The sequence below is a fragment of the Lactuca serriola genome, chromosome 4 (assembly GCF_051521515.1).
Source record: "Lactuca serriola cultivar US96UC23 chromosome 4, Lser_US96UC23_V15, whole genome shotgun sequence".
Classification (NCBI taxonomy): domain Eukaryota; kingdom Viridiplantae; phylum Streptophyta; class Magnoliopsida; order Asterales; family Asteraceae; genus Lactuca; species Lactuca serriola.
The window spans coordinates 84,747,881-84,757,344 of record NC_136411.1 but is presented as its reverse complement, the minus strand read 5'-3'; the positions used below and the strand labels follow the sequence as shown (position 1 = coordinate 84,757,344).

The 9,464-nt window shown below is 29.1% G+C and overlaps 1 long non-coding RNA gene across 8 annotated transcripts; it reads right to left on the bottom strand.

The window, feature by feature from the left end:
• Nucleotides 1-1,572: 1,572 nt before the first annotated feature.
• On the bottom strand, nt 1,573-8,155 carry LOC145102043 (uncharacterized). 8 transcript variants are annotated; one of them, XR_013705989.1, is made up of 5 exons: nt 7,467-8,155; nt 6,275-7,007; nt 3,754-6,087; nt 2,985-3,115; nt 1,573-2,921 (listed from the first exon to the last, which is right to left on the bottom strand). It is a non-coding gene; the product is annotated as an uncharacterized LOC145102043 (long non-coding RNA). The 8 variants fall into 8 exon arrangements; XR_013705990.1 differs by having other exon boundaries at nt 1,573-1,915; XR_013705994.1 differs by having other exon boundaries at nt 1,573-3,115; nt 6,275-6,537; nt 6,707-7,007.
• Between the last annotated feature and the right edge of the window lie 1,309 nt (nt 8,156-9,464).

Genomic DNA, 9,464 nt, shown 5'->3' with positions numbered 1-9,464 from the left:
TGATTGAGAGTCCTGAATTGTGTTTATAAACTGTGAATGAGAGTCCATAAATACTCTATTAAATAGTGAATTTGTGTGGTGCATTCTCTAAATGAGACTCATAAAGTATTTTATTAAAGTGTAATTAAAATTCTTGAAACGTAAGTTTTATGCTGAGAATATTATTGTGAATATATATTTTTTGCGTACTAAGTTATGAATTTTTTATATTAAGTTGTGATTTTTGTGTATTAAATGTGAATTTACTGTATTAAGCTATAAATTGACTGTCTTAAGCTGTGAATTTGCTATGAATTTTATGTTTGATTCTGAAATATGAGATGAAAGAAGCAATATACACAAATCTAGTCTTCCTCAATTTTGAATAAAATACATAAAATTTGAACTATAAATATCATGTAAGATAAACTTTAAAAAAACACTAGCCTTAAAATATCAATGTATAAATGTAAGTTTTAAGTTAAAAATTTGGTTGTGAATGTATAATTGTTTTGTATTAAATTGTGAATTTATTATATTAAATGTGAACTGATTGTATTTAAGCTGTGGATTGTTGTATTAAGCTGTAACTGATTATATTAAGTTTTGAATTATTATTATTATTATTATTATTATTATTATTATGCTTGCTTATAAACAATGGGATTAAATAAACATTATACACATATATTATTTTCTCTTATTTTCTAATAAAGTACATAATATTTGAATATTGTGTAAATTAAACTTTTTTAAAAAAACATTAGCCTCCATATATGAATATATAAATATAAGTGTTCAGCTGAGAATATTGATGTGAATGAAATTTTTTTGTTTATTAAACTGTAAATTTATTATATTAAATTGTAAATTTTGTATATAAAATTATGAACCGACTGTATTAAACTGTGAATTTAATGTATTGAGTTGTGAATTTTTTATAAATTTTGTGTTAACATATGAATTTTTTATGTATCAATTTTTGTATTAATTTTCTTGTGAATATATTTATTATTTGTGTTGTATAAATATGTAATAATGTAATGGTTTTTATTGCTTTGCATTAAAATCAAAATGAGTGAATATTAAACTATGAATGTAGTATTTAACTTGTCAAAGCATAATTGTATATGCATATCTGATTTAGAAGGAATCATGGTTGCAACGGCGACACAAGTGGTTGTTGGCGTCACAAGGTAGTTGGTGGTGGTGGTAAAGTTTGGTTTTGACTTTTCTGAATTTTTGAATTAGTGTAAAATGCATTGTATTAAGTTGTGAATTTTGTTTATTAAACTACAATGGACTGTATTAAATTGTGTATTATCCACATATTTTGTGTTAAAATAGGAATGAAAATATTAAATTATGAAAATCAAGATTTTGCCATTTTCTCACCAAAAAAGAAAAAAAAAATCAGGATTTTTACATATGTAATAAGTATTCACATGTTTAATAACTATGAATTTGGGGTTCTTAAGGTTTTTAACCTTTTTGGTTCTCATTTGAACCACTCCATATATATATATATATATATATATATATATATATATATATATATATATATATATATATATATATCGACAATTACAGATAGAACATTAAACAATGATTTCAAAAACGAATAATGATTTTTACAAAGAAAAATGATTCCATAAAGAACTAAAAAAAACAACTCATTTTTTAACTTTCTAAATCAATCATTGAATCTAGATCTCCTCACTTCTTTCTCTTCACGACATTATGACCACCATCATTTATCACCACCCAACACTCATAATCATAATCATTGGTGAGATCCATTTACTTTCGAAACCTTACACATCAAAAACTTGCAGTTGGATGTACTTGTACCATGTGTTTGCTACTGAAGTGGTCTATCTTTCCTCTACAATCCAACCTATGGATAAGGTTTTTCTTCTCTATAATTTAATCAAATCTACAATAAATAAATAAAATGATAAATGAGAATATATGAAAGATGAGAGGCTTTGGTGATGAGATTATGGTTAAGGGAGAGAAGGAAGATAGTGAGAGACCCAAAATAAAAACAAGGGGAGTGAGTGAAGGGAGAAGTGAGAGAGATGAAGTGACGGGAGTTGCTGGTCGGATGAGGTGACTGCGATAAAATGATTGGTGGTAACAACAATGTGGTCACCGGAGGGTGAGAGATGATTAAGCCATAATAATAAAGAGAAAAAACATGTTATGTATTTCAAAAGGAGAGGAAATGGTCGGGATGTGGGTGGGATGAGATATTAATGAAAAAGTCAAAACTAAAAGTAAGTTTGGGAAGCGGAGGGGCAAATTCACAATAAGTTTAGAGAAAATAATTCACATCGAAAGCGAAGTGAGAGAATAAGATTGTGGAGAATGAGATATTAATGAAAAAGTCAAAACTAAAAATAAGTATGATTAAGACGGCTAATTAGTGACCTCCACATTACAACATGAATCAACCCTAAAGTTTTCTTTTACATTTGGTTTTTGGTTTTGGGCATGTCCGGTTTGCATAAAAAATTAAAACAAGTTGCATATAAATAAACAAGTCATTTCGTATCGAAAGTTTAGACCCTGATATTATTTATCTGCTTAATTTTTTTTGTCATGTTAACCAGTTTAATTAAATGGATTCCCAGATGAGTTCACTTGTGTATCATGTCGATCGAGAATTTTCACTCTTACGATTCTGGTTGCAATGTTTGTAACAACATTATGTTCTTTTCGGAAACTTTGCAACCAAAATTTTGTTAAGAATTTGGTGGCAGTATTTTTCTTGCAAAGGTTTAAACCTTGGCCCAAAGTTTTTTTTGGCCCATAGTTTAATTTCAGCAGCCAAATGTTTAAATTTTGTTATAATTTTCAGAATAACTAGATGGAATCAGATGCGCCTTTGGCGCTGGGTTTCTTTTTTTTTTTGGTTATTTGAACCAATTCTCTCCTACCTGAAAAAAACAACAATTACACAATTAGCTTTATCTAGTCAACAGGGGTACAATTGGCATTACCTGATGTGGGATGCAATTTGGACTAATATAGATACCAACTTTCATCCAAATCTATCATCAGTTTTATGAAATTTGTTCACATCAATGTTTTTCCACTGCTTGAATGTCATAGAGTACACAAACTTGCTTGACTGATGATAAAATAAATTCAAATCATTAGAGTCTACCCAAATAATAATAATAATAATAATAATATAAAAAAAAAAAAAAAGCAAAACTATTTTCATTAAAAAGTAACCAAATTTAAAATTTGTTCAACTCAGTACCTCAAACTTTTTTTTTTTCATCATTTTTGTAATATCATAACAAAACTGAAACTTGGTTACTATTTTAACAATTTTTGTTTTCCATAAACTTTCCACAATCAACAAACAAAAATACAAAATTTCATAACAGTGAAACAAAATTGAATTAAGTAAGTTTATGATATGTATTTGAACAAATATAAAAGTTTGTTACTATTTACTAACATTTTTAAAGTTTCAATAATCATAAAGTGACAGTTGCTGACACCAAATATAAGTTGTTGAAAGAAAAATCGAGCATGCTCATAATCAACATAATTAAATGTTTGCAAGAAAGAAAAACAACAAATGACTTCATATAAGATTAAAAAAAAAGGATTGACAAATGGGGTGGGGTCAAAAAGTTTCCCTTTAGAAGCATATTCCATCACAATTGCCAAATGGGCTCTAATCATCATAAACCCAAAACTAAATCCTAACTTATGAAATTGAGAAAACAAAGACGAAAGAAGGGGCATCGATACCTGGCTGCTTAATGTATATGTAAAAGGACAGATGAAGAAGATAGTATTCCAAAGGGAGGATGTTTTGTTGAATATAAATAGTCAAAGGAACGAAAGTATAAAAGCCAACAATTTCCCATGATTAGTGAAGTACGAATTTGTCTAGTTGATCAATTTTTGAACAGTCTGCACTACATTCAATTGAAATTGACAAACTTATTAATTAATTTAAAAAATAATTAAATAATGAATACGGATTCAGTCGGTTAAAAGGTGGCTACTTTTATAATGAAAAGAAGGCATGCTTAAAATGTGAAACATATCGCACATAATAATAGCTAAAAATGGAAATTGTTCATTAATATTGTCAATTGTTGAACAAAAATATATGTCAATAAATATTAACTCAAAATTTTACTTATTCTAAACATCAACAGAATTCTTAACATCACCTAATATAAAAATGTAAAATGAAACTTTGATAAGCTGATTAATGGTTTACCTAAAGTCCCTTAAAAAAAAGCAAAACCTGATAAGTCAAACCAAAAAGGAGCAAAATGGTTCATTGTTTCTTGTATAGTTAGGAATTCTTTATGTATGTAAGATTACACAATGTGTCATCAAAAATAGTAAAGAATCCAATTTTATCAAATTTATAAAACAATCGGCCTAAAACAATTGAAAGTAAATAATCAGCAACTAAACCATCAAAATGACAAAATGGTTCAACATTTGTTATGTAAACTACAGAAAATTAGTATGATAAGAAACTTTTTAAATAATCGCTCCAAAGCACAAAGACATGAACCAATCAAAACCAAAGCACAAAATCAACAATTAAATTACAAAAAAGGCATTTACTGCAAAATACATTTGAATTGGAGTCAAATAACTTATACATAAATAAAGAAAGTCTAACAAGCTATTGGAAGATTAGAATAAGACAGTAAGATAACAAATATAAATTCTAACCACAGAAACAGCAAGTAACTAATGGGTTTGGGGAAATGTCACCTAAAAGGAAACCTGATGACTAAAACCAAAACGAAGAAAAAATGGGGTTCATGATTTCTTTTTTACAATCAATAGAAAACTTGTACAATTAGGAAACTTTAATGCATGTAAGACTACATGCATCCTCAATAAATAGTAAAAACTTCATCATTCAAGTTTATAAGAGTATCAATGAAACAACCACACGGAAACACATTAATGCAAAACAACAAACATCAATATACAGATGAATTGGAGCCCAATAACTTACGTAGAAAAAAAAGGCTACATTTATTGGATTGTATGAGAAAACCAAAGGGTAATTTGGGAAAGAAACTGGTAATGTTTTGTATCATGGAATTGGGGAAGCAATGGAATGGAATGGTTGATTCCGGTTAGAAAATAACCCATTTATATTTAAGTAATATTTAATGGCATAATTTTTTTTTGACCTTTCATGATTTTAGTAACTCATTTTTTTCTAGAAATTAACTATATTTATTTAGCGGTTGATTGAATGGAAGACACGAACATTTTTTTAAGTTATCAAAATGTTGCGTCTTTTATGCAAAAAATATTTTATACTTATTTGCATAAAAGAAATAATATGTTGACCACTTTTTCAAAGAGACAAAATCTTTTTACGTAAAAAGGCAAAAACGGAAAGTTAGGTCACGATTTTGGTTTAGATTGTAAATTAAAATTTTAGGTCTTACCCCAAAAAAGGTCAAAATGTTGTATTTTACGCAATTAACACTATTTTTTATTATAATCTGATCTGAGTTTTAAATTTTAATAAACTTTTAGTATGGTTAATTTTGTATTTTTGTACACATTTACATATACTATAAAAAAGTTTAAATGAAAATTCATTCGCTTCCTACTGGCCAACAAAACATGATTATGGAATGTAATAACACATTCCATTACCTTGCCCACTCCATTCCATCCATCCAATCAAACCCTAAAAGGAAATTCTTGTAAACCATTATCTCAAAAAAGGGTAAACTAAAAAATTTTAAATTAAAAGTAAACCCAATCCATTAATGGTGTCACTATAATAGCTTCTTTGGCAGATCCTGTAAGAACATAGTAGAAACTCAGACCTTACTAACCCTTTGTATGCTAACTTAAATTTGAGTTATAATTAAAAGTTTAGACTGACCAGGTCGTTCACCTTCCTTTCTTTCTAGTTGTATCTTTGCACTTGGAAAATTCTTGACCAAAAAAAGTATTGTTTATCAATAAAGTCAGTTGATTATGGTAAAATTGTATCGGTTAAAGGCTTGCACGATATGGAGGTAACCAAGAGAACACAACTGTTGCTCCCTTCTTTTGCAACTTCTCAATAGCTTCCAATGTCTGATAAAAAAGAACATGAGTTATTATATAGTCTATTTTAATATATATATATATATATATATATATATATATATATATATATATATATATATGAAAACTACAATGATTTTAATCTTGATCATTGTAAATAATAGCATAACAACATAAAACCAAAGTAAAAATCATCCCATTACAAAGACCTGCCAACCTTTTGCCAAAAGCAGTAGGACGACATATACATTTGATGGCTGGAAATTGATTAAGAAGACAACGAAACATCAACACAATTCTTTTTTATTTTGTAATGGATAGATATGACAATGTTCAGCTAATCCTTTATAAGGAACCCAATTTTTTTTTTTTTGTTTTTTCTGTTTGATAATATATTACAATGCAAACTACTTGTTAATAAGCTTTAATTCACTCCTTTAGACCAACTCCAGCAGCTCTATCATGTGTTTGTAGATCAACCTAACCATAGGCAAACTGAAATCAAAAATTATTTATATTAATATAAAAAATTAAGCCAACTATGTGAAACCAGTAGGATGACTGTTCGCCAAGCATAGCTAGTTTCACCATAGATTCTAATTTCTATCAATTATCTGATTCGATACTTCATTCATTACAAGTATCAGACCTTTTCAACATATCGCAACCATCTGGTCTTACTTACTGCAACAAAAATGAGATGACAAAGAAAATTTATATTCTTAAGACAAAAATTGTAAAGAATTGCTATGTGATACAGTAATTACCTTATTCAAAGAGATTATCATAAAAGAGAGCACATTAGGTAAATGGTTTCCTCCATACTTCACACCACCTTACAATCTTCGATCTCACCATACTTGACAAACGCATTGGTTAGAATCTCAGCATGCGTAACCTTACCGGTTCTTTGAAGCATTTCATCAAACAGTTGATGTGCATATTCAAATCTGCCAATTATGAACAAAAAAAAACCAATCTAATAAGCCCCAAATTAGTTTCTTTTTTCAAAGAGAAGGTTTGTCCAAAATTACATGACTTCATTATGTCAAAATAAAATCACTCTATAAGGTAAGGACTAATGAAACAAAGATGCACTGATTTTGAACTACAAATGTAAGTGACTACAAAATCCAATAATCAAAATCAATTGGTTGAGCTATCATTTGACTAAAAAAATAGATCCAATGTCCATAAATGACTACAAAAATTAGAACACAAAATCAATTGACCAAACTATCAATGAAAAGTCATATTCCATGATATCACGTTTCATTCAGACATTTTATCAAACAACTTTTGTACATAATTTAGTTTACCATGTTTTGTTTACATGTCAATCACAGAGTTTTCAAAAATCACACAGAAGGGAATTTTAGACTAAAGGACAGGGATGTGAGTGTGTTTACCTGTTTCATATGTTGTAACCAAAGAAACCACCAGAATTTTCAAAATCGAAAATCATAAAAACAGATTTCAGCTTTAGCTGAAAGCCCAAATAAAAAATACGACAGTGATTTTAGTGAGAGGAAGCTCAAAAAAAGGGAATGAAAGGCGGTATGGCTGCAAACACCGGTTGCATATTCCAATCGGATATGCCTTCCGAGTTACCTTGCCAAAATACGGCCTTCAACTTCACCCATGGTCGACGTTGCAATTTTTTTTCACAAACAAAGCTCATCATCGCCTCAAATCTTTGTACAGAACAATCAAAATCAGAACCCATCAAAGGAATTACAAGTGAATGATGAAGACCAGAAAACGTCAAACGAAACAATCAAAACCGCAAGAAAGGAACACATAATCGCAAGATAGGGAGAAACAGAAATCCAAAAGCGCGAGGTGGAAACTGAAATTAGAAGGCAACATATACCGAGAAGCCAACGTCTATCTACAATTACTTTAAGGCGGTTCTGTAAGGCGGTTCTTTAAGACGGTGAAGACTAAAAAAAATATCCGGTGGCAAAAGCAGAAAGCGAAGGAAAAAAAGGGGTACAAATGACAAATGTAAAAGTTTGTTTAAAGCAACCTTCCCGTGGCAAAATCAGTAAGCGAAGAAAATTTAGTGGCAGAAATGAGAAAGCAGAAAGTCTCCTGTTCACCGTCCTTTTAAGGATTAATAGTATATACAATAAAACAAAATTTTAGAAAAGTTCAAATAAATAAGCTGTTAATTATTTTATAAAAAAAATCAACTATTAATTTATTTAAGCTTTATTTTGTTAAAATTATGACGCTTTCCGATTATTATTTAATACATTGGTAAAATAGGAAGTTCGCACTTACATTATTGGCAGTACTTGAATCATTATATGGGTTATAGCTAAACGTGCATATTTTATGTTCCAATCTGTCTGAGCATCAGGACGTGAGATAAACAAGTTAACATCACATACAAGATACGTACCAATACCATGCATGTGAACCATCATTTACATATTAGATTATTACTTTATTAGGTTGTGTCTATCGACTCTAGCTAGCTAAAAGATTAGTTTATATTATAAGTAACAATAACCTACTTTTGTATATAATTTGCCTCTAATCTATCTCTATCTAATATCAAGTAACCATAACTTAATAGGTATGCTTTATATTTCCTTTAGATAATTGTTTTTTAGTGTTTGAAAATCATCAAGGGGCGTCTTTGAGGCGTGCAAGGTGGGGCGACCATACATGAGCCATTTTATGGAGAGAGTTCAATTTTACATACAATTATGTGCATGTCTAGTAATCTGTAATCTGGTAACCCAAAGACAAAGCTCGTGTTTTGTTTCAATTTCAAGAGTTCATGCTAAAACTAAAAATTGAAACAACTAATAATAATGTAGATTTGTGCAAGAAAGAGCTCACATTTTGTTTCAATTCTAAAATTTCAAATTTGCGACAACTACAAAGCTCAAACGACGTTTCTTGTCCCTTGGTTTGGTATTTTTGAGTTAAAGTTATTTGACGAGTTATTACCGAGTGAAACTACCAATCCTCCTCCGATGTTTTAAAATATATGAAAATTTTGATTGTTTTCCTAATACAATATTACATACAGTCTTGTTGGCTATTCCAATAACATTGGTGTTTGCACAAAAAAGATTCTTAAAACTAGAGTAATTAAAAGTCCTACTTACGGCCCATAATGTCACAAAGAAAAACTTAATGGATTAACAATTATTGATAACGATATATTTGGAGAGTATTGATTGTGAATAGTTGATGACCAACTTTGCTTCTAAGATTGTTTGGAGAGTCTTGCGATTCATACAACTATTTAAAAATTATATATATATATATATATATATATATATATCCTAATCTAATAAATAAGTACATTTTTGCCACGTGGCATTCTATTAGCCCCTCCCAATCTATTTTTCCCGCTCATAACATCCAACTAAATTTACGAAATTGCC